The following is a 27,849-nucleotide window of genomic DNA, read 5'->3' as shown; positions in this document are numbered from 1 at the left end:
TAGAAGTATCAATTGTAAATACACATTTTCTCTTAAATAACATAAATAGTGATGTCGCGAACTTAAAAATTTCGGTTTGCGAACGGCGGACTTGAACTTCCGCTACTGTTCGTGAATCGCCTTCAATGGGCAGGCGAACTTTAAAACCCACAAGGACTCTTTCTGGCCACAATAGTGATGGAAAAGTTGTTTCAAGGGTACTAACACCTGGACTGTGGCATGCTGGAGGGGGATCCATGGCAAAACTCCCATGGAAAATTACATAGTTGATGCAGAGTCTGCTTTTAACCCATAAAGGGCCTTTATCACCTAACATTAATAAATTGTTTGCAATAACGTGCTTTAAAACATCAGTTATGATGTTGTATCGATCAGATAGTGTAAGGGTTACGCCCGCTTCACAGTGACAGACCAAACTCCAAGTGTAACGCACCGCAAACAACCGCAAACAGTCCATTTGCACAACCACGAGATACATAGATTTGATAGATAGATACATAGATTTCATAGCTCAATAGATGCAATATCCATTTGATAGATACGAATTACATAGATCAATAGATGCAATATACATTTGATAGATACGAATTACATAGATCAATAGATGCAATATACATTTTATAGATACGAATTACATATATCAATAGATGCAATATACATTTGATAGATACGATTGATAGTTAGATAGATTTGATAGATAAATAGTGATGTTGCGAACCTAAAATTTTCGGTTCGCGAACCGCGGACTCGAACTTCCGGTATTGTTCGCGAACGCGCGAACCGCGCGAACCGCCATTGAATTCAATAGGCAGGCGAACTTTAAAACCTACAAGGACTCTTTCTGGCCACAATAGTGATGGAAAAGTTGTTTCAAGGGTACTAACACCTGGACTGTTGCATGCTGGAGGGGGATCCCTGGCAAAACTCCCATGGAAAATTACATAGTTGATGCAGAGTCTGCTTTTAAGCCATAATGGGTCTAAATCAACTAACATTCCTAAAGTGGCTGTCTCAAAACATCCCGGACAGAAGATAGATTGATAGTGGTAGATAGGATAGATAGATATACATAGATTGATAGTTAGATAGAATCGATAGAAGAGAAATAGATAGATTTGTTAGATATATAATTACCCTAATAAATTCTAATAATCAAACATGCGTTCTTGGACCCAACTAGCTTGTGTCAATTAGTACTTTTCTTAGCACTTTAATCCCTGTTCCCCCCCCCTATCGGGGGAGTTCTATATGGCCTGCCAGATTACCCTGAAAAATTATAATAATAAGACATGTGGTCTGCTACCTATTTTAACGAGGTTGTGTTTTAAGTACTACCATTCTTAGCACTTTAATCTCTGTAACTCCCCCTATTTGGTGAGGTCTATACGGCCTGGATGATTACCCATACAAAATATAATAATAAGACATCTGCTCTTGGTCTGCTACCCATGGTAACTATGTTGTGTTAATTAGTAATGTCCTTCGCATTTTAATAGCTGTTACTCATACTCACCCTATCGGTGGAGGTCTATATGGCCTGCATGATTACCCTTACAAAATATAACAACCAAACATATGTTCTGGGACCCATGGTAAGTAGGTTGTGTTATGTAGTACTGTTCTTTGCATTTTCATACCTGTTACAACACCAAATGGTGGCAGGTCTATCTGTCCTTCATGATTAGCTGCACCCAAACCCAAAAAAAAGCAGAGTGGTCTTAGACTAACACCCATGGCTAACTCTGTTGTTTCAATTAGTACTATTCTTAGCACTTTCATCCCTGTTACGGGCGGTCTACATGGCCATCATGATTAGCCGAACAAAATACTACAATCCAACCTTTGCTCAGTCTTCATAGGCCCTTCATTGTCTGTATTTTGATAGTACAGTTCTTATTATTTTTATAGCTGATACAACACCGAATGTTGTCAGCTCTATATGGCCTGCATGATTAGCTGCACCCAATACAAAAATAAATCCAAGCGGTCTTGGATTAACACCCATGGCTAACTCTGTTGTTTCAAGTAGTACTATTCTTAGCACTTTCATCTCATCATCCCTGTTACTTCCAGGACTCTCGGTGGTGGTGGTCTACATGGCCATCATGATTAGCCTAACCAAATACTACAATCCAACCTTGGCTCAGTCTTCCTAAGGCCCTTCATTGGCTGTATTTTGGTAGTACTGTTCTTATTACTACATGGTGGTCTACATGGCCATCATGATTAGCCTAACCAAATACTACAATCCAACCTTGGCCCAGTCTTCCTAAGGCCCTTCATTGGCTGTATTTTGGTAGTACTGTTCTTATTAGTTTAATAGCTGATACGACACCGAATGTTTTCAGCTCTATATGGCCTGCATGAATAGCCGCACCCAAAGCCAAAAAAAGCCAAGCGGTTTTGCACTAACACCCATGGCTAACTCTGTTGTTTCAAGTTCTACTATTCTTAGCTCTTTCATCTCATCATCCCTGTTACTTCCAGGACTCTCGGTGGTGGTGGTCTACATGGCCATCAAGATTAGCCTAACCAAATACTACAATCCAACCTTGGCCCAGTCTTCCTAAGGCCCTTCATTGGCTGTATTTTGGTAGTACTGTTCTTATTAGTTTAATAGCTGATACGACACCGAATGTTTTCAGCTCTATATGGCCTGCATGAATAGCCGCACCCAAAGCCAAAAAAAAGCCAAGCGGTTTTGCACTAACACCCATGGCTAACTCTGTTTCAAGTTCTACTATTCTTAGCTCTTTCATCTCATCATCCCTGTTACTTCCCGGACTCTCGGTGGTGGTGGTCTACATGGCCATCAGGATTAGCCTAACCAAATACTACAATCCAACCTTGGCCCAGTCTTCCTAAGGCCCTTCATTGGCTGTATTTTGGTAGTACTGTTCTTATTAGTTTAATAGCTGATACAACACCGAATGTTTTCAGCTCTATATGGCCTGCATGAATAGCCGCACCCAAAGCCAAAAAAAAGCCAAGCGGTTTTGCACTAACACCAATGGCTAACTCTGTTTCAAGTTCTACTATTCTTAGCTCTTTCATCTCATCATCCCTGTTACTTCCAGGACTCTCGGTGGTGGTGGTCTACATGGCCATCATGATTAGCCTAACCAAATACTACAATCCAACCTTGGCTCAGTCTTCCTAAGGCCCTTCATTGGCTGTATTTTGGTAGTACTGTCATCCTTTTGAATAAAAGATTACAGTAAAGGCATTGATTTTAGAAACCCACAGATCATTATTTGCAACCGTGAATTTTGAAAAAAAAATTGATTACACACCCGTCACACTTATTTATGCTCAGGCCTTTTTAATACGATGGTCCCGGAGCCTCAACCGAAACAACAGAATGAAAGAGGAGATATGTCATCCTTTTGAATAAAAGATTACAGTAAAGACATTGATTTTAGAAACCCACAGATCATTATTTGCAACCGTGAAATTAGAAAAAAACATTGATTACACAGCCGTGACACTTATTTATGCTCAGGCCTTTTTAATACGAGGGTCCCGGAGCCTCAACCGAAACAACAGCATGAAAGAGGAGATATGTCATCCTTTTGAATAAAAGATTACAGTAAAGGCATTGATTTTAGAAACCCACAGATCATTATTTGCAACCGTGAACTTAGAAAAAAACATTGATTACACAGCCGTGACACTTATTTATGCTCAGGCCTTTTTAACCCCTTAATGACAACTGACGTACCAGGTACGTCATGCATTAACAATCAGTTAATGACAATGGACGTACCTGGTACGTCAGTTGTCTAACAGAGTGCTGGAAGTGATCACAATCACTTCCAGCAGCTCTGAGGGTATTGCAGTGATGCCTCGATATAGAGGCATCCTGCAATACCCCTTTACAAGACTCCGATGCAGAGAGAGCCACTCTGTGGCCCTCTCTGCACCGGTAGTGATGGTGCCGATGGTGCCTCTGACCGGTGGGAGGAAGGAGCGTGTGCGCGCGTGTGCACGATGCGCACGTGCACGTGGGTGCGCGTGCACGTGCACATGCGCACATTAGCCACACTGACACCAATGAAAAAGTAAGGGGAAAAAAAGTTATTTTATTTTTTTTATATTTAAAAAGATCTGTGAGGGGGAGGGGGTGGGGGTATTGTGGGGGGGCTGCTACACTACAGAAATAATTAAACACAAATAACAGTTATAAATACAATTAAAATAAGTTTGGTTTGTGGGGCCAAACTGGGTACTGGCAGACAGCTGCCAGTACCCTAGATGGCGGTAATTAGGTAGGGGAGAGGGTTAGAGAGCTGGAGGGGGGATCAGGGAGGTTGGTGCTAAGGCAGGGGTCCATCACAACTAAAATATTTTATAATTTTTATATAAAAAAAAAAAAAAAACTCTTTTATTTAGTACTGGCAGACTTTCTGCCAGTACTTAAGATGGCGGTAACAATTGTGGGGTGGGGGAGGGAAGAGAGCTGTTTGGGAGGGATCAGGGGGTGGGATGTGTCAGGTGGGAGGCTGATCTCTGAAATTAACCCTGCAAGCTCCCTACAAGCTACCTAATTTAACCCCTTCACTGCTGGGCATAATTCACGTGTGGTGCGCAGCATCATTTATCGGCCTTCTAATTACCAAAAAGCAACGCCAAAGCCATATAAATCTGCTATTTCTGAACAAAGGGGATCCCAGAGAAGCTTTTACAACAATTTCTGCCATAATTGCACAAGCTGTTTGTAAATAATTTCAGTGAGAAACCTAAAATTGTGAAAAATGTAAAGTTTTTTTTTTTATTTGCTCGCATTTGGCGATGAAATGGTGGCATAAAATATACCAAAATGGCCCTAGATCAATACTTGGGGTTGTCTACTACACTACACTAAAGCTAAAATTAACCCTACAAGCTCCCTACAAGCTCCCTAATTAACCCCTTCACTCCTGGGCATAAAACACTTGGGGTGCGCAGTGGCATTTAGCGGCCTTCTAATTACCAAAAAGCAACCACAAAGCCATATAAGTCTGTTATTTCTGAAAAAGGGGATCCCAGAGAAGCATTTACAACCATTTGTGCCATAATTGCAGAAGCTGTTTGTAAATAATTTCAGTGGGAAACCTAAAGTTTGTGACAAAATTTGTGAAAAAGTGAACTATTTTTTTTTTTATCGCATTTGGCGGTGAAATGGTGGCATGAAATATACCAAAATGGGCCTAGATCAATACTTTGGGATGTCTTCTAAAACAAAATATATACATGTCAAGGGATATTCAGATATTCCTGACAGATATCAGTGTCCCAATGTAACTAGCACTAATTTTGAAAAAAAGTGGTTTGGAAATAGCAAAGTGCTACTTGTGTTTATTGCCCTATAAATTGCAAAAAAAAGCTAAGAACATGTAAACATTGGGTATTTCTAAACTCAGGACAAAATTTAGAAACTATTTAGCATGGGTGTTTTTTGGTGATTGTAGATGTGTAACAGATTTTGGGGGTCAAAGTTAGAAAAAGTGTGTTTTTTTCAATTTTTTCCTCATATTTTATCATTTTTTTTTAGTAAATTATAAGATATGATGAAAATAATGGTATCTTTAGAAAGTCCATTTAATGACGAGAAAAACGGTATATAATATGTGTGGGTACAGTAAACGAGTAAGAGGAAAATTACAGCTAAATGCAAACAGTGCAGAAATGTAAAAATAGCCATTGTCATTAAGGGTAAGAAAATTGAAAAATGGTCCGGTCATTAAGGGGTTAATACTAGGGTCCCGGAGCCTCAACCGAAACAACAGCATGAAAGAGGAGATATGTCATCCTTTTGAATAAAAGATTACAGTAAAGGCATTGATTTTAGAAACCCACAGATCATTATTTGCAACCGTGAATTTAGAAAAAAAAATTGATTACACACCCGTGACACTTATTTATGCTCAGGCCTTTTTAATACGAGGGTCCCGGAGCCTCAACCGAAACAACAGCATGAAAGAGGAGATATGTCATCCTTTTGAATAAAAGATTACAGGAAAGGCATTGATTTTAGAAACCAACAGATCATTATTTGCAACCGTCAATTTAGAAAAAAAAATTGATTACACACCCGTGACACTTATTTATGCTCAGGCCTTTTTAATACGAGGGTCCCGGAGCCTCAACCGAAACAACAGCATGAAAGAGGAGATATGTCATCCTTTTGAATAAAAGATTACAGGAAAGGCATTGATTTTAGAAACCCACAGATCATTATTTGCAACCGTGAAATTAGAAAAAAAAACATTGATTACACAGCCGTGACACTTATTTATGCTCAGGCCTTTTTAATACTAGGGTCCCGGAGCCTCAACCGAAACAACAGCATGAAAGAGGAGATATGTCATCCTTTTGAATAAAAGATTACAGTAAAGGTATTGATTTTAGAAACCCACAGATCATTATTTGCAACCGTGAATTTAGAAAAAAAAAATTGATTACACACCCGTGACACTTATTTATGCTCAGGCCTTTTTAATACGAGGGTCCCGGAGCCTCAACCGAAACAACAGCATGAAAGAGGAGATATGTCATCCTTTTGAATAAAAGATTACAGGAAAGGCATTGATTTTAGAAACCCACAGATCATTATTTGCAACCGTCAATTTAGAAAAAAAAATTGATTACACACCCGTGACACTTATTTATGCTCAGGCCTTTTTAATACGAGGAGCCCGGAGCCTCAACCGAAACAACAGCATGAAAGAGGAGATATGTCATCCTTTTGAATAAAAGATTACAGGAAAGGCATTGATTTTAGAAACCCACAGATCATTATTTGCAACCGTGAAATTAGAAAAAAACATTGATTACACAGCCGTGACACTTATTTATGCTCAGGCCTTTTTAATACGAGGGTCCCGGAGCCTCAACCGAAACAACAGCATGAAAGAGGAGATATGTCATCCTTTTGAATAAAAGATTACAGGAAATGCATTGATTTTAGAAACCCACATATCATTATTTGCAACCGTGAAATTAGAAAAAAACATTCATTAGACAGCCGTGACACTTATTTATGCTCATGCATTTTTAATACGAGGGTCCCGGAGCCTCAACAGAAACAACAGCATAAAAAAAGGAGATATGTCATCCTTTTGAATAAAAGATTACAGGAAAGGCATTGATTTTAGAAACCCACAGATCATTATGTGCAACCGTGAAATTAGAAAAAAACATTGATTAGACAGCCATGACACTTATTTATGCTCATGCCTTTTTAATACGAGGGTCCCGGAGCCTCAACCGAAACAACAGCATGAAAGAGGAGATATGTCATCCTTTTGAATAAAAGATTACAGGAAAGGCATTGATTTTAGAAACCCACAGATCATTATTTGCAACCGTGAATTTTGAAAAAAAAATTGATTACACACCCGTGACACTTATTTATGCTCAGGCCTTTTTAATACGAGGGTCCCGGAGCCTCAACCGAAACAACAGCATGAAAGAGGAGATATGTCATCCTTTTGAATAAAAGATTACAGGAAAGGCATTGATTTTAGAAACCCACAGATCATTATTTGCAACCGTGAATTTAGAAAAAAAAATTGATTACACACCCGTGACACTTATTTATGCTCAGGCCTTTTTAATACGAGTGTCCCGGAGCCTCAACCGAAACAACAGCATGAAAGAGGAGATATGTCATCCTTTTGAATAAAAGATTACAGTAAAGGCATTGATTTTAGAAACCCACAGATCATTATTTGCAACCGTGAAATTAGAAAAAAACATTGATTACACACCCGTGACACTTATTTATGCTCAGGCCTTTTTAATACGAGGGTCCTGGAGCCTCAACCGAAACAAAAGCATGAAAGAGGAGATATGTCATCCTTTTGAATAAAAGATTACAGGAAAGGCATTGATTTTAGAAACCCACTGATCATTATTTGCAACCGTGACATTAGAAAAAAACATTCATTAGACAGCCGTGACACTTATTTATGCTCATGCCTTTTTAATACGAGGGTCCCGGAGCCTCAACCGAAACAACAGCATGAAAGAGGAGATATGTCATCCTTTTGAATAAAAGATTACAGAAAGGCATTGATTTTAGAAACCCACAGATCATTATTTGCAACCGTGAAATTAGAAAAAAACATTGATTAGACAGCCGTGACACTTATTTATGCTCATGCCTTTTTAATACGAGGGTCCTGGAGCCTCAACCGAAACAACAGCATGAAAAAGGAGATATGTCATCCTTTTGAATAAAAGATTACAGGAAAGGCATTGATTTTAGAAACCCACAGATCATTATGTGCAACCGTGAAATTAGAAAAAAACATTGATTAGACAGCCATGACACTTATTTATGCTCATGCCTTTTTAATACGAGGGTCCCGGAGCCTCAACCGAAACAACAGCATGAAAGAGGAGATATGTCATCCTTTTGAATAAAAGATTACAGGAAAGGCATTGATTTTAGAAACCCACAGATCATTATTTGCAACCGTGAATTTTGAAAAAAAAATTGATTACACACCCGTGACACTTATTTATGCTCAGGCCTTTTTAATACTAGGGTCCCGGAGCCTCAACCGAAACAACAGCATGAAAGAGGAGATATGTCATCCTTTTGAATAAAAGATTACAGGAAAGGCATTGATTTTAGAAACCCACAGATCATTATTTGCAACCGTGAATTTAGAAAAAAAAAATTGATTACACACCCGTGACACTTATTTATGCTCAGGCCTTTTTAATACGAGGGTCCCGGAGCCTCAACCGAAACAACAGCATGAAAGAGGAGATATGTCATCCTTTTGAATAAAAGATTACAGGAAAGGCATTGATTTTAGAAACCCACAGATCATTATTTGCAACCGTCAATTTAGAAAAAAAAATTGATTACACACCCGTGACACTTATTTATGCTCAGGCCTTTTTAATACGAGGAGCCCGGAGCCTCAACCGAAACAACAGCATGAAAGAGGAGATATGTCATCCTTTTGAATAAAAGATTACAGGAAAGGCATTGATTTTAGAAACCCACAGATCATTATTTGCAACCGTGAAATTAGAAAAAAACATTGATTACACAGCCGTGACACTTATTTATGCTCAGGCCTTTTTAATACGAGGGTCCCGGAGCCTCAACCGAAACAACAGCATGAAAGAGGAGATATGTCATCCTTTTGAATAAAAGATTACAGGAAATGCATTGATTTTAGAAACCCACATATCATTATTTGCAACCGTGAAATTAGAAAAAAACATTCATTAGACAGCCGTGACACTTATTTATGCTCATGCATTTTTAATACGAGGGTCCCGGAGCCTCAACAGAAACAACAGCATAAAAAAAGGAGATATGTCATCCTTTTGAATAAAAGATTACAGGAAAGGCATTGATTTTAGAAACCCACAGATCATTATGTGCAACCGTGAAATTAGAAAAAAACATTGATTAGACAGCCATGACACTTATTTATGCTCATGCCTTTTTAATACGAGGGTCCCGGAGCCTCAACCGAAACAACAGCATGAAAGAGGAGATATGTCATCCTTTTGAATAAAAGATTACAGGAAAGGCATTGATTTTAGAAACCCACAGATCATTATTTGCAACCGTGAATTTTGAAAAAAAAATTGATTACACACCCGTGACACTTATTTATGCTCAGGCCTTTTTAATACGAGGGTCCCGGAGCCTCAACCGAAACAACAGCATGAAAGAGGAGATATGTCATCCTTTTGAATAAAAGATTACAGGAAAGGCATTGATTTTAGAAACCCACAGATCATTATTTGCAACCGTGAATTTAGAAAAAAAAATTGATTACACACCCGTGACACTTATTTATGCTCAGGCCTTTTTAATACGAGTGTCCCGGAGCCTCAACCGAAACAACAGCATGAAAGAGGAGATATGTCATCCTTTTGAATAAAAGATTACAGTAAAGGCATTGATTTTAGAAACCCATAGATCATTATTTGCAACCGTGAAATTAGAAAAAAATATTGATTACACACCCGTGACACTTATTTATGCTCAGGCCTTTTTAATACGAGGGTCCTGGAGCCTCAACCGAAACAAAAGCATGAAAGAGGAGATATGTCATCCTTTTGAATAAAAGATTACAGGAAAGGCATTGATTTTAGAAACCCACTGATCATTATTTGCAACCGTGACATTAGAAAAAAACATTCATTAGACAGCCGTGACACTTATTTATGCTCATGCCTTTTTAATACGAGGGTCCCGGAGCCTCAACCGAAACAACAGCATGAAAGAGGAGATATGTCATCCTTTTGAATAAAAGATTACAGAAAGGCATTGATTTTAGAAACCCACAGATCATTATTTGCAACCGTGAAATTAGAAAAAAACATTGATTAGACAGCCGTGACACTTATTTATGCTCATGCCTTTTTAATACGAGGGTCCCGGAGCCTCAACCGAAACAACAGCATGAAAAAGGAGATATGTCATCCTTTTGAATAAAAGATTACAGGAAAGGCATTGATTTTAGAAACCCACAGATCATTATGTGCAACCGTGAAATTAGAAAAAAACATTGATTAGACAGCCATGACACTTATTTATGCTCATGCCTTTTTAATACGAGGGTCCCGGAGCCTCAACCGAAACAACAGCATGAAAGAGGAGATATGTCATCCTTTTGAATAAAAGATTACAGGAAAGGCATTGATTTTAGAAACCCACAGATCATTATTTGCAACCGTGAATTTTGAAAAAAAAATTGATTACACACCCGTGACACTTATTTATGCTCAGGCCTTTTTAATACGAGGGTCCCGGAGCCTCAACCGAAACAACAGCATGAAAGAGGAGATATGTCATCCTTTTGAATAAAAGATTACAGGAAAGGCATTGATTTTAGAAACCCACAGATCATTATTTGCAACCGTGAATTTAGAAAAAAAAATTGATTACACACCCGTGACACTTATTTATGCTCAGGCCTTTTTAATACGAGTGTCCCGGAGCCTCAACCGAAACAACAGCATGAAAGAGGAGATATGTCATCCTTTTGAATAAAAGATTACAGGAAAGGCATTGATTTTAGAAACCCACAGATCATTATTTGCAACCGTGAATTTAGAAAAAAAAATTGATTACACACCCGTGACACTTATTTATGCTCAGGCCTTTTTAATACGAGTGTCCCGGAGCCTCAACCGAAACAACAGCATGAAAGAGGAGATATGTCATCCTTTTGAATAAAAGATTACAGTAAAGGCATTGATTTTAGAAACCCACAGATCATTATTTGCAACCGTGAAATTAGAAAAAAACATTGATTACACACCCGTGACACTTATTTATGCTCAGGCCTTTTTAATACGAGGGTCCTGGAGCCTCAACCGAAACAACAGCATGAAAGAGGAGATATGTCATCCTTTTGAATAAAAGATTACAGGAAAGGCATTGATTTTAGAAACCCACTGATCATTATTTGCAACCGTGACATTAGAAAAAAACATTCATTAGACAGCCGTGACACTTATTTATGCTCATGCCTTTTTAATACGAGGGTCCCGGAGCCTCAACCGAAACAACAGCATGAAAGAGGAGATATGTCATCCTTTTGAATAAAAGATTACAGAAAGGCATTGATTTTAGAAACCCACAGATCATTATTTGCAACCGTGAAATTAGAAAAAAACATTGATTAGACAGCCGTGACACTTATTTATGCTCATGCCTTTTTAATACGAGGGTCCCGGAGCCTCAACCGAAACAACAGCATGAAAAAGGAGATATGTCATCCTTTTGAATAAAAGATTACAGGAAAGGCATTGATTTTAGAAACCCACAGATCATTATTTGCAACCGTGAAATTAGAAAAAAACATTGATTACACAGCCGTGACACTTATTTATGCTCAGGCCTTTTTAATACGAGGGTCCCGGAGCCTCAACCGAAACAACAGCATGAAAGAGGAGATATGTCATCCTTTTGAATAAAAGATTAGAGTAAAGGCATTGATTTTAGAAACCCACAGATCATTATTTGCAACCGTGAATTTAGAAAAAAAAATTGATTACACACCCGTGACACTTATTTATGCTCAGGCCTTTTTAATACGAGGGTCCCGGAGCCTCAACCGAAACAACAGCATGAAAGAGGAGATATGTCATCCTTTTGAATAAAAGATTACAGGAAAGGGATTGATTTTAGAAACCCACAGATCATTATTTGCAACCGTGAAATTAGAAAAAAACATTGATTACACAGCCGTGACACTTATTTATGCTCAGGCCTTTTTAATACGAGGGTCCCGGAGCCTCAACCGAAACAACAGCATGAAAGAGGAGATATGTCATCCTTTTGAATAAAAGATTACAGGAAAGGCATTGATTTTAGAAACCCACAGATCATTATTTGCAACCGTGAAATTAGAAAAAAAAATTGATTACACACCCGTGACACTTATTTATGCTCAGGCCTTTTTAATACGATGGTCCCGGAGCCTCAACCGAAACAACAGCATGAAAGAGGAGATATGTCATCCTTTTGAATAAAAGATTACAGGAAAGGCATTGATTTTAGAAACCCACAGATCATTTATATGACCCGTGTAATAGAAAAAAACATTCATTAGACACCGGTTACACTTATTTATCCTCAGGCCTTGTTAATACGAGGGTCCCGGAGCCGCAACTGAAACAACAGCATGAAAGAGGACATATGTCAATCTTTTTGAATTATAGATTACAGGAAAGGCATTGATTTTAGAAACACTGAGATAATTACTTGCAACCGGGAAATAAAAAAAAACATTGAACAGACACCCAGTACACTTTATTATCCATAGGCCTTTTCAGCAGAGGCTCCAGGACCCTCAACAAAAACAAGAGCAGGGAGCTGGGCATAGGAGTACAATGGAATGTGACAATAATAATCTGAAGGTGAAGATTGCATAGTTGTGGCATTTTAATTTTGTTATCGTGGGAATTTAGTACTTGCAATGACCTTGCTCTGGTGAATCCATATCGCAAATGTGTTATTTAAGGCACTGTTTGTCTATTTTTTTGAATATCAGCATTTGGTAAATGAAGCTCAACTTAAGGCTGGTGAGAAACGACCTTTCTTCTGGCTGTTTGCAAATGTTGTGGCTCTGGACAAACATGTGAATAAGGGGCCATCAGCCATATTCTGCACGCAACCCCTTTGATGATTGACGATAAACATGTGTCACCTGCAAGCAGAGCTCGTTACTTCTGTCTAAATCATCTTCCTGGTATGGACAGGCCACTGTTTCCCACAGCAAGTACGAATTTTGAAATACAAGATTGTCTTGAGTATGGTAGGAAACCAAAGTTTATTTAATTCAGTACTATCTATCACCACAAAAAATGAACTTCTTGAAGCAACAAAAATGCCAGCAATTTCATGTGCTTATGGATGACAAGGACGTCATGTCCTTTGGTGCACAGAAATGGAGACGATTTTTGCCCTCCCTGTACACTACCCAGATGTCTCAAACATCACCAGAAACACAATACAGCCACTCTTGTGAAGTTCCTGATGTTCCGGTAGCCATCTCTTTGCGCTCCTAAAGGAATACTTTATCAGTGTTTTTGTATACATCCGACAACAGCTTTGGAGACTGTGGTGACGCACATGTTATTTACTGTTGTTCCAGCTGTGGCAATATCAATTGGCATGAAAAAGTTAAGATTTGTGGGTTGGGGAGCCTATAGCTGTTAAGGTAGGACGTGTGTTTGAGGAGCTCCAGGTCTTACAAGTTACTTTGGAGTTAGTTTTCAACCTTAATTTAATTTTCTTTTTGGGATTCATAGTCACACTTTCTGGGGCTATCCAAGAGGAGCCTGGTAAAAGCAGTAGTAGTCACCCCTTATATCAACGGGTACCGAGACCTGTTTTTTGCCTTTCCAATATTGCGCCGTACCCCAAACTAATCCTGAATGAAAAAAAAAAAAAAATTTGAACTAGTGACGCACATTTTATGCACGCTGTGGCAATTGCAATTTGCAATAAAAATAATCTGCTAACAACAACCACTACCTACGACCACACCTGACTCCTGAAGTCATGCTTCAGTTATAAAGTCAAGTTAAATTAATTTTTTTTTCTTTATTATGCGCAGCAGAGGCTCCAGGACCCTCGACAAAACCAGCAGCAGGAAAGAGGACATATGGCATCCTTTTGAAAAAAATGATTATAGGAAAGGCATTGATTTCAGAAACATAGAGATCATTAGTTGCAAACGGTAAATCGAAAAAAACATTGATTAGACACCCAGTACACTTCTTTATCCTTAGGCCTTTTTAGCAGAGGCTCCAGGGCCCTCCACAAAACCAGCAGCTTGAAAGAGGACATATGGCATCCTTTAGAAAATTAGATTACAGGAAAGGCATTGATTTTAGAAACACAGAGATCATTAGTTGCAACCGTGAAATCACAAAAAACTTTGATTATACACCAAGTACACTTATTTATCCTTAGGCCTTTTTAGCAGAGGCTCCAGGACCCTCCACAAAACCAGCAGCATGAAAGAGGACATATGGCATCCTTTAGAAAATTAGATTACAGGAAAGGCATTGATTTTAGAAACACAGAGATCATTAGTTGCAACCGTGAAATCTAAAAAAAAATAGATGATACACCCAGTACACTTATTTATCCTTAGGCCTTTTTAGAAGAGTGTCCCGGAGCCTCAACAGAAAGAACAGCATGAAAGGGGACATATGGCATCCTTTTGAAAAATAGATTGCAGGAAAGGCATTGATTTTAGAAAGACAGAAAAAATTTGTTACAAACGGGAAATCTAAAAAAACATTGAATAGACACCCAGTACACTTCTTTATCCTTCGGCCTTTTTAGCAGAGGCTCCAGGACACTCAACAAAACCAGCAGTAGGAAAGAGGACATATGGTATCCTTTGTGAAAAAAAGATTATAGGAAAGGCATTGATTTTAGAAACCCGGGGATAATTTGTTGCAACCGTGAATTTTAATTAAAAAAAAATGATTGGATGGACACCCAGTACAATTCTTTCTCCCTAGGCCTTTTTATAAGAGGGTCCAGGACCCTCAAACAAAACACCAGCAGGAAAGGGGACATATGGCATACTTTTTAACAATTGAGTAAGAGTACAGGAAAGGCATTGATTTTAGAAACCCATAGATAATTTTTTGAAAATGTAAATTTGAATAAAAAAAATGATTCGATGGACACCCAGTACACCACTTTCTCCTTAGGCCTTTTTATAAGAGGGTCCTGGACCCTCAAAAAAAACACCAGCAGGAAAGAGGACATATGGCATACTTTTGAAAATTAGATTACAGGAAAGGCATTGATTTTAGAAACACAGAGATCAGTTATATGACCCGGGAAATTGAAAAAAAACATTGATTGGACACCTAGTACACTTCTTTATCCTTAGTCCTTTTTATAAGAGTGTCCCGGAGCCTCAACAGAAAGAACAGCATGAAATAGGACATATGGCATCCTTTTGAAAAATAGATTACAGGAAAGGCATTGATTTTTGAAAGACAGAAAAAATTTGTTACAACCATGAAATATAAAAAAACATTGAATAGACACCCAGTACACTTCTTTATCCTTAGGCTTTTTTAGCAGAGGCTCCAGGACACTCAACAAAACCAGCAGTAGGAAAGAGGACATATGGCATCCTTTGTGAAAAAAAGATTATAGGAAAGGCATTGATTTTAGAAACCAGGGGATAATTTGTTGCAACCGTGAATTTTAATTAAAAAAAATGATTGGATGGACACCCAGTACAATTCTTTCTCCCTAGGCCTTTTTATAAGAGGGTCCAGGACCCTCAAACAAAACACCAGCAGGAAAGGGGACATATGGAATACTTTTGAACAATAGAGTACAGGAAAGGCATAGATTTTAGAAACCCATAGAATTTTTTTTAAAATGTAAATTTGAATAAAAAAAATGATTCGATGGACAGCCAGTACACCTCTTTCTCCTTAGGCCTTTTTATAAGAGGGTCCTGGACCCTCAAAAAAAACACCAGCAGGAAAGAGGACGTATGGCATCCTTTTGAACAATAGAGTACAGGTGCAGCATTGATTTTACAAACCCAGAGATCATTTTGTTCAATTGTTAAATAGAAAAATAAAAATGAGTGGCCAACCAGTACACCTCTTTCTCCTTAGGCCTTTTTATAAGAGGGTCCTGGGCACTCAAAAAAAAACACCAGCAGGAAAGAGGACGTATGGCATCCTTTTGAACAATAGAGTACAGGTACGGCATTGATTTTACAAAACCAGAGATAATTTTGGTCAAATGAGAAATAGAAAATAAAAAAGAGTGGACACCCAGTACACCTCTTTCACCTTAGGCCTTTTTATAAGAGTGTCCAGGACCCTCAAACAAAATACCAGCAGGAAAGAGAACATATGGCATACTTTGGAACAATAGATTACTGGTACGGCATTGATTTGTGAAACCCACAGATAATTGTTTGTAAAAGTGAAATAGCACCAAAAACCATAATTGGACTCCCACTCCAGGTCGTTCTCCTTCAGCTTTTTTATAAGAGGGTCCAGCACCCTCAACAGAAACAACTGCAGGAAACACCACCACATATGCCATCCTTTTGCACAAGCGAGTACAGGTATAGAATCCATTTTAGAAACCCAAAGATAATTGAGAGGAACCAGGAACATTTTTCTAAAAACTGGATGGGGCACCCATTACTACAGGTCGTTCTCCTTCAGCCTTTTTATATCATGGGCCACAACCCGCAACAGGCACAACAGCATGAAACACAACATATGCCACCTTTTTGCACAATAGAGTACAGGTATGTCATAGATGGAACACAGAGATAATTTAGAGCAACCAAGAGACGGATAAAGACGCTTTGTCGGTCCTTCTCTTTCAAATTTGTTGCATTTTGCGTTCAATTGAATGGTACACCGGATATGAGTGGTGTGTAAAGTTGTACAATTCATAACAGTTTAATCACTAGCGTTATGTGCATTATTTTTTTTATTTGAGTTTTGTACCCACAGAGATGCAGCAGAGGCCAGAAAAATTAGGAATGTACAAATGACTGAAAAATTGGGGTATTGTTGGAGCAAATGCTGTAGCAGCGGCCAGAAAAATCGATGTTTGTAAAACATTTATAAAGTGCCCTAAAAGCTTGTGGCTTGAACACTAGTTGTTGGCGGATAAGTCAAGCAAGTCCTCCGTCTTTATAACCAAAAAAAAAAGGCCAGCCTGTGTACCAGTTGTAGCCCAAGGCAGCTCATATCATCATCAGTAGTTTTTTATTCAAATGTATCGCCCAATGTCAGTCCCTTCGGGATCCAGCCCTCATTCATTTTTATAAAAGTGAGATAGTCAAGGCTTTTTTGACCTAGGCGACTTCTCTTCTCAGTGACAAAACCTCCTGCTGCACTAAAAGTCCTTTCGGACAGGACACTTGAAGCGGGGCAGGCCAGAAGTTCCATTGCAAATTGGGATAGCTCAGGCCACAAGTCCAGCCTGCACACCCAGTAGTCAAGGGGTCCATCGCTCCTGAGAGTGTCGAGATCCGCAGTTAAAGCTAGGTAGTCTGCTACCTGTCGGTTGAGTCTTTCTCTAAGGCTGGATCCCGAAAGGCTCTGATGGTGCATGGGAGTTAAAAAGGTACGCATGTCCTCCATCAACAAGACATCAGGAAAGCGCCCGGTCCTTGCCGCCGTGGTCGTGGGAGGAGGAGGATTAATTTCATCTCTTCCCCTGTTACATTCCCGTGGTGCTGTGACATCACCCTTATACGCTGTGTAAAGCATAGTTTTTAATTTATTATGAAAATGCTCCATCCTTTCCGACTTGCGGGAATTTGGTAACATTTCAGGCACTTTATGCTTATACCGGGGGTCGAGGAGCGTGGACACCCAGTACAGGTCGTTCTCCTTCAGCTTTTTTATATGAGGGTCCCTCAACAGGCACGACAGCATGAAAGAACCCATTTGAACAAGGTTGGATGCTGAGCTAATCATGTCGCGTTCCTCCTCCTCACTGATCTCACTGATGGTATCTTCTTCCCCCCAGCCACGTACAACACCACGGGTACCAGAGAGATGACAACAATGAGCACCCTGGGATGACTGTTGTGCTCAGTCTTCCTCCTCCTCATCCTCCCCAAAGCCACATTCCTCCTCTGACTCCTCTTCCTCACAATCCTCTTCCTGCGTTGCCGCAGGTCCAGCAAGCAATGCTGATTCGGCTGTTTGCGGGGGTGATGGACACCACAACTCTCCCGCTTCCTCTTCACGCTCATCTACTGCCTGATCCAGCACTCTTCTCAGGGCACGCTCCAGGAAGAAAACAAATGGTATGATGTCGCTGATGGTGCCTTCGGTGCAACTGACAAGGTTTGTCACCTCCTCAAAAGGACGCATGAGCGTCCAGTAATTTGGCAAAAATATCCCCAGCTCCCCAGAGGCTGTCCTAGCACCCCGGTCATACAAATACTCATTAACAGTTTTTTCTTGTTGGAGCAGGCGGTCAAACATTAGGAGTGTTGAATTCCACCGTGTCGGGCTGTCGCAAATCAAGCGCCTCACTGGCAGGTTGTTTCGAAGCTGGATATCAGACAAGTGCGCCATGGCCGTGTAGGAACGCCTGAAATGGCCACACACCTTCCTGGCCTGCTTCAGGACGTCCTGTAAGCCTGGGTACTTATGGAGAAATCGTTGTACAATCAGATTACACACATGTGCCATGCACGGCACATGTGTCAACTTGCCCAATTTCAATGCCGCCACCAAATTACTTCCATTGTCAGAAACAACCTTGCCAATCTCCAGTTGGTGCGGAGTCAGCCACTGATCCACCTGTGCGTTCAGGGCGGTCAGGAGTGCTGGTGCGGTGTGACTCTCCGCTTTCAGGCAAGTCAACCCCAAGACGGCGTGACACTGCTGTACCCGGGATGTAGCATAGTACCTGGGGAGCTGGGGGGGTGCCATAGGTGTGGAGCAAGACGCAGAAGTTGAAGAGGACTCAGCCGAGGAAGAGGTTATGGAAGAGGATGGAGTAGGAGGAGTATAGGAGGTAGCAGCAGGCCTGCCTGCAAGTCATGGCGGTGTCACCAACTCTTCTGCAGAGCAACGCATTCCATGCTTGTCAGAAGTCAGCAGGTTTACCCAATGTGCAGTGTAGGTGATATACCTGCCCTGACCATGCTTTGCAGACCAGCTATCCGTGGTCATATGGACCCTTGCCCCAACGCTGTGTGCCAGACATGCCATAACTTCCTTTCTCACAACAGAGTACATGTTTGGGATTGCCTTTTGTGAAAAGAAATTTCTGCCAGGTACCTTCCACTGCGGTGTCCCAATAGATACAAATTTTTTGAAAGCATCAGACTCCACCAGCTTGTATGGTAAAAGCTGGCGGGCTAAGAGTTCAGACAAGCCAGCTGTCAGACGCCGGGCAAGGGGGTGACTTTGAGAAATTGTCTTCTTACGCTCAAACATGTCCTTGACAGACACCTGACTGTGGGCAGATGACTAGGAACTGCTACGTAAGAGAGACTGATTGGAGGATGGTTGAGAGGGGCAAGGAGGACAGCACTGGTTGACATGGCTGAAGATGCTGGAGCAGGAGGAGGAGGGCGGCTTTCACTTTGTGTGCTGCTTCTACTCATGTGTTCTTCCCATCGGCCTTTGTGATGGGAGACCATGTGCCTTCGCAAAGCAGTTGTACCTAGGTGGCTGTTGGACTTCCCACGACTCAGTTTCTTTTGGCACAGGTTGCAAATGGCATTGCTGTTGTCAGAGGCAGACACACAAAAAAAATGCCACACTGCTGAGCTCTGCGATTATGGCATTCTGGTGGTGGCAACAGCATGCGTTGATGGGCGTCAGCGGGCTGTCTGGCTGACCCCTGGTGACGATGCATGCTGTCTGACTGTGCCACTAGCTCCTTGAGACGACTTCCCCGTGCTTCCAAATCGTCTCCTCCTCCTCTCTGTCTCCCCATCTGAACTTTCCCCCTCTTCTTCTTCTCTTCTAGCAGGCACCCACGTGACATCCACCGACACATCATCATCAACCGCTTCACTTGTATCTGAAACATCAAGAAAGGAAGCAGCAGCGGGTACAACATCATCATCATCATCACACCATACCTCCATGTCGGTAATGCTGCCTGACTGAGACTGATCACTATTATCTACATCCTCTGTCAATGATGGTTGCGCATCACTCATTTCTTCAAAATGATGTGTCAATAACTCCTGTGACAGATCAAGTGAAGCGGCTGTGGTGCTAGTGTTGGTGGTGGCGACAGGCGGCAGAGTGGCACTGGTCACTTGAGACCTGCCCAAAGCAGCGGAAGCTGAAGAAGATTGGGTTTCCTGTGTTAGCCATTCAACTAGGTCCTCCTCAGAAGTTTTTGCATCCCCCCTGGCACCCGGCGTCTGAACAATGTGCATATTTGTAGGGTCTAAAGGAATCACAGCACCACGACCACGGAACCTGCGGGGTGGCCTGCCTCTGCCTGTCATTTTTTTTTAAATGGACACTAACAATACTATTACACCAATTGAGTGGTGGCACTGTGAAAGTGGGCACAGTATACGCTGTGAGACTGACAACCACAAAAAAGACAGATGTTTTAAAAATCACAAATTGTTAATTTTTTGAAATATTACTAGTACTGTGGCAACAAATATGATTGTTTGGCACTATTTGGCAAATGAGCCTGTCTGGCACACACACTGGGAGAAAGGAAACTGCAATTCAATGGCACTAGGAGACTGAAGAATCACAGTCAAAACAGTTATGATTAACAAAAATTCCAATCCTGTTACAATAAATATGAGTGGTGGCACTAATTGGCTAGTTGGGACTGGCACACAGGCAGGCAGGCAGGAGGAAAATGCAATTCAAGGGCACTAGTAGACTGCAGATTGACAGTCAAAACAGTGTTGATTGACAAATTTTGCAATACTGTTAAAAGAAATATGATTGCTAGCACTAATTGGATAGTTGGGCCTGGCACACAGGCTGGCAGGCAGTAGAAAAGTGCAATTCAATGGCACAAGCAAAATGAGGATTAAGATCAACAATCAAGATTTTTTTTATTTTAATTAGTAACTATACTGTGACAACAATTAGGATTGGTGTAAATAGTTGGCAAGACGGCCTGGCACAAAAGGATGGCAGGCAGGAGGGAGATGCAATTCAAGGACACTAGGAGACTGATTAATGACAGTCAAAACAGTGATGATTGACAATTCTTGCAATACTGTTAAAAGAAATATGATTGCTGACAACAATTGGCTAGGTGGGCCTGGCTCACAGCAGGCTGCAAGGCAGGAGGAAAGTGTTATTCAATGGCACCAGCAAACTGACGATTCAAATCACAGCAACTATTACCAAAAATTTTAATTTGTAATTATTAGAATACTGTCACAACAAATATGATTGGTGTAAATATTTTTTAAGTAGGCCTGGCACACAGGCTTGGAAGGCTGTAGAAAAGTGCAATTCAAAGGCACGAGCAAACTGAGGGTTAAGATCATCAACAATAAAGATTTTTTTAATTGTAATTAGTAACTATACTGTGACAAAATATTTGGATTGGTGTAAATAGTTGGCAAGACGGCCTGGCACAAAAGGATGGCAGGCAGGAGGGAGATGCAATTCAAGGACACTAGGAGACTGATTACTGACAGTCTAAACAGTGATGATTGAAAATTTTTGCAATACTGTTAACAGAAATATGATTACTGACAACAATTGGCTAGGTGGGCCTGGCTCACAGCAGGCTGCAAGGCAGGAGGAAAGTGCTATTCAATGGCACCAGCAAACTGACAATTCAAATCACAGCAACTATTACCAAAAATTTTAATATTTAATTATTAGAATACTGTCACAACAAATATGATTGGTGTAAATATTTTTTAAGTAGGCCTGGAACAAAGGCTTGGAAGGCTGTAGAAAAGTGCTATTCTAGGGCACAAGCAAACTGAGGATTAAGATCATCAACAATAAAGATTTTTTTAATTGTAATTAGTAACTATACTGTGACAAAAAATTAGGATTGGTGTAAATAGTTGGCAAGACGGCCTGGCACAAAAGGATGGCAGGCAGGAGGGAGATGCAATTCAAGGACACTAGGAGACTGATTACTGACAGTCTAAACAGTGATGATTGACAATTTTTGCAATACTGTTAACAGAAATATGATTGCTGACAACAATTGGCTAGGTGGGCCTGGCTCACAGCAGGCTGCAAGGCAGGAGGAAAGTGTTATTCAATGGCACCAGCAAACTGACGATTCAAATCACAGCAACTATTACCAAAAATTTTAATTTTTAATTATTAGAATACTGTCACAACAAATATGATTGGTGTAAATATTTTTTAAGTAGGCCTGGCACACAGGCTTGGAAGGCTGTAGAAAAGTGCAATTCAAAGGCACGAGCAAACTGAGGGTTAAGATCATCAACAATAAAGATTTTTTTAATTGTAATTAGTAACTATACTGTGACAAAATATTTGGATTGGTGTAAATAGTTGGCAAGACGGCCTGGCACAAAAGGATGGCAGGCAGGAGGGAGATACAATTCAAAGACACTAGGAGACTGATTACTGACAGTCTAAACAGTGATGATTGACAATTTTTGCAATACTGTTAACAGAAATATGATTGCTGACAACAATTGGCTAGGTGGGCCTGGCTCACAGCAGGCTGCAAGGCAGGAGGAAAGTGCTATTCAATGGCACCAGCAAACTGACGATTCAAATCACAGCAACTATTACCAAAAATTTTAATATTTAATTATTAGAATACTGTCACAACAAATATGATTGGTGTAAATATTTTTTAAGTAGGCCTGGCACACAGGCTTGGAAGGCTGTAGAAAAGTGCAATTCAAAGGCACGGGCAAACTGAGGGTTAAGATCATCAACAATAAAGATTTTTTTAATTGTAATTAGTAACTATACTGTGACAAAATATTTGGATTGGTGTAAATAGTTGGCAAGACGGCCTGGCACAAAAGGATGGCAGGCAGGAGGGAGATGCAATTCAAGGACACTAGGAGACTGATTACTGACAGTCTAAACAGTGATGATTGACAATTTTTGCAATACTGTTAACAGAAATATGATTGCTGACAACAATTGGCTAGGTGGGCCTGGCTCACAGCAGGCTGCAAGGCAGGAGGAAAGTGCTATTTAATGGCACCAGCAAACTGAGGATTCAAATCACAGCAACTATTAGCAAAAATGTTAATTTTTAATTATTAGAATACTGTCACAACAAATATGATTGGTGTAAATATTTTTTAAGTAGGCCTGGCACACAGGCTTGGAAGGCTGTAGAAAAGTGAAATTCAAAAGCACGAGCAAACTGAGGATTAAGATCATCAACAATAAAGATTTTTTTAATTTTAATTAGTAACTATACTGTGACAAAAAATTTAGATTTTTGTAAATAGTTGGCAAGACGGCCTGGCACAAAAGGATGGCAGGCAGGAGGGAGATGCAATTCAAGGAAACTAGGAGACTGATTACTGACAGTCTAAACAGTGATGATTGACAATTTTTGCAATACTGTTAACAGAAATATGATTGCTGACAACAATTGGCTAGGTGGGCCTGGCTCACAGCAGGCTGCAAGGCAGGAGGAAAGTGCTATTCAATGGCACCAGCAAACTGACGGTTCAAATCACAGAAACTATTACCAAAAATTTTAATTTTTAATTATTAGAATACTGTCACAACAAATATGATTGGTGTAAATATTTTTTAAGTAGGCCTGGCACACAGGCTTGGAAGGCTGTAGAAAAGTGCAATTCAAAGGCACGAGCAAACTGAGGGTTAAGATCATCAACAATAAAGATTTTTTTAATTGTAATTAGTAACTATACTGTGACAAAAAATTTGGATTGGTGTAAATAGTTGGCAAGATGGCCTGGCACAAAAGGATGGCAGGCAGGAGGGAGATGCAATTCAAGGACACTAGGAGACTGATTACTGACAGTCTAAACAGTGATGATTGACAATTTTTGCAATACTGTTAACAGAAATATGATTGCTGACAACAATTGGCTAGGTGGGCCTGGCTCACAGCAGGCTGCAAGGCAGGAGGAAAGTGCTATTTAATGGCACCAGCAAACTGAGGATTCAAATCACAGCAACTATTACCAAAAATTTTAATTTTTAATTATTAGAATACTGTCACAACAAATATGATTGGTGTAAATATTTTTTAAGTAGGCCTGGCACACAGGCTTGGAAGGCTGTAGAAAAGTGAAATTCAAAAGAACGAGCAAACTGAGGGTTAAGATCATCAACAATAAAGATTTTTTTAATTTTAATTAGTAACTATAATGTGACAAAAAATTTGGATTGGTGTAAATAGTTGGCAAGACGGCCTGGCACAAAAGGATGGCAGGCAGGAGGGAGATGCAATTCAAGGAAACTAGGAGACTGATTACTGACAGTCTAAACAGTGATGATTGACAATTTTTGCAATACTGTTAACAGAAATATGATTGCTGACAACAATTGGCTAGGTGGGCCTGGCTCACAGCAGGCTGCAAGGCAGGAGGAAAGTGCTATTCAATGGCACCAGCAAACTGACGATTCAAATCACAGCAACTATTACCAACAATTTTAATTTTTAATTATTAGAATACTGTCACAACAAATATGATTGGTGTAAATATTTTTTAAGTAGGCCTGGCACACAGGCTTGGAAGGCTGTAGAAAAGTGCAATTCAAAGGCACGAGCAAACTGAGGGTTAAGATCATCAACAATAAAGATTTTTTTAATTGTAATTAGTAACTATACTGTGACAAAATATTTGGATTGGTGTAAATAGTTGGCAAGACGGCCTGGCACAAAAGGATGGCAGGCAGGAGGGAGATGCAATTCAAGGAAACTAGGAGACTGATTACTGACAGTCTAAACAGTGATGATTGACAATTTTTGAAATACTGTTAACAGAAATATGATTGCTGACAACAATTGGCTAGGTAGGCCTGGCTCACAGCAGGCTGCAAGGCAGGAGGAAAGTGCTATTCAATGGCACCAGCAAACTGACGATTCAAATCACAGCAACTATTACCAAAAATTTTAATTTTTAATTATTAGAATACTGTCACAACAAATATGATTGGGGTAAATATTTTTTAAGTAGGCCTGGCACACAGGCTTGGAAGGCTGTAGAAAAGTGCAATTCAAAGGCACGAGCAAACTGAGGGTTAAGATCATCAACAATAAAGATTTTTTTAATTTTAATTAGTAACTATACTGTGACAAAAAATTAGTATTGGTGTAAATAGTTGGCAAGACGGCCTGGCACAAAAGGATGGCAGGCAGGAGGGAGATGCAATTCAAGGACACTAGGAGACTGATTACTGACAGTCTAAACAGTGATGATTGACAATTTTTGCAATACTGTTAACAGAAATATGATTGCTGACAACAATTGGCTAGGTGGGCCTGGCTCACAGCAGGCTGCAAGGCAGGAGGAAAGTGCTATTCAATGGCACCTGCAAACTGGGGATTCAAATCACAGCAACTATTACCAAAAATTTTAATTTGTAATTATTAGAATACTGTCACAACAAATATGATTGGTGTAAATATTTTTTAAGTAGGCCTGGCACACAGGCTTGGAAGGCTGTAGAAAAGTGCAATTCAAAGGCACGAGCAAACTGAGGGTTAAGATCAACACTAAAATTTTTTTTTATTTAAATTAATAACTATACTGTCTGACTGTGACAACAATTATGATTGGTGTAAATAGTTGGCTAGCCGGCCTGGCACAAAAGGCTGGCAGTGGCAGGCAGGAGGTAAATGAAATTCAATGGCCCTAGGAGACTGAATATTTGCAGTCCAAAAAATTATGTTTTTTTTTTTTATTACTGTTACAAGAATTGTGATTGGTGCCACTAATTGGCTACTTGGGCCTGGCAGACAGGCTGGCAGATATGAGTCGTGGATGGTAGGTAGGGCAGTAATTTAACACAGTATGCTGTGTAAGTGACAAAAACACAGGACTGATAGAAAATTAAGTTACATTACACTAGCAAAATATTTTAAAATTTTAGATTTTAATATTAAAATTATGTTAAGAAGTGCAATGCACATATGACTCTATGAGTGGTTGCACTGGCTGGCTGCTACGTAGGGCAGCAATTATAACAACAGTATGCTGTGTAAGTCAGATAGACACTTAGACACAGGCCTGATAGAAAATGCAATTAGATTACACTAGCATAATGATTTAAAGACTTTTTTTTGGAAATTTTAAGAAAAAGGTTAAGCACATACATATGAGTTCGTGGCTGATAGCCTTGGAAGGGCAGCTATTAAAAACAGTAGGCTATGTATGTCGGATACACACACGCCTGATAGAAAATACTATTAGATTACACTAGAAAAATGATTGAAATTATTTTTTGGGGGGGGAATTAAAAAAAGGTTAAACACATATGAGTTGTGGCTCATAGACTAGGGAGGGCAGCAAGTAAACACAGTAGGCTCTCTATGTCAGCAAAACACACAGGCCGGATAGAAAATTAGATTTGATTACACTAGCAAACAAATTTAAACTTTTTTTTTTTTACATATTAAAATTAAGGTGAAAGAAAAATAGATATGAGTGTTGGGTGGCTGCCTGGCACAGACCAATTAACCAAAAGACTGAAAAAAAGAGGTATATTAATGCTGAGTGAGCCTGACAGACACAGGCATGATAGTAAATGTAATTAGATTACACTAGAAAAATATTTTTTTGTGTTTTTTTTTTAAATTAAAAATAATGTTATAAACGGATATTAACACTGCTGGCTGCTGGCTGGCACAGAGCAATGAACCAGAGTATATGCTGTGTGACACTGGCCTGATAGAAAATGAAAAAAAATTACACTAGAAAAATAATTATATTTTTGGGTTAGTTAAATTTAAACTAATGTTGTTAGGGAGATATCAGTGGTGGCAGTAGTCACAGCATATGCTGTGAGCCTTAAACACACAGCTGAAAGCCAGGCAAATGCTAATAAAAAAAAAAAGGCACGAAATATAGCTCTAAAAAGGGCTTTTTGCGGTGCTGTGCTTGCAGCAGAGATGAGTGGAGTCCTTCTGGACTGTAAATACACTAGCCTAGCTATGTTTTTCCTATTAACGTCAGGAGCAAAAACATAACACGTCCTCTCATTAAAAAAGCAAGGTCGTTATGAGTCTAAAATGGCGGATTCCGAGTAGCTGGGAGTGTCTGTGAGGGAGTGTCTGATGTTGATTGGCTCTAATGTGTCAGGCGGCTGTGACATAAAGGGTCAAAGTTTCCACAATGATGACACATAGGGGCGGATCGAACATCGCCATGTGTTCGCCCACAAACGCGAACGCGAACAACCTATGTTTGCTGTGAACCGTTCGCGGGCGAACAGTTCGGGACATCACTATAGATAAATAGATAGATTTCAAAGATATATCATTTCCCTGACAGAATATAACAATAAGACATGCGGTCTGGGACCCGTGGTGTGTTAAGTAGTACTATTCTTAGCAGTTTACTACTACCTGTTACTCCCCCTATCAGGGGAGGTCTATATGGGATGCATTTTTGGAACAGGGAGATGGAAGAAGATGATTGGTCTGTCCTCCTACTTCAAATTTGTCCTAAACACAAGTGGCTATCTCAAAACAGTCCGGCCACGAGATAGATAGATTTGATAGATAGATATACATAGATTGATAGTTAGATAGAATCGATAGAATATAAATAGATAGATTTGATAGATATATAATTACCCTGAAAAAGTATAATAATAAAACATGCGGTCTGGGACCCATGATAACTAGGTTGTATTAAGTAGTACTATTGTTAGCACTTTAATGCCTGTTAC

This window comes from Bombina bombina, chromosome 2 (assembly GCF_027579735.1).
Source record: "Bombina bombina isolate aBomBom1 chromosome 2, aBomBom1.pri, whole genome shotgun sequence".
Classification (NCBI taxonomy): domain Eukaryota; kingdom Metazoa; phylum Chordata; class Amphibia; order Anura; family Bombinatoridae; genus Bombina; species Bombina bombina.
Note: the sequence above shows the minus strand (reverse complement) of the source record.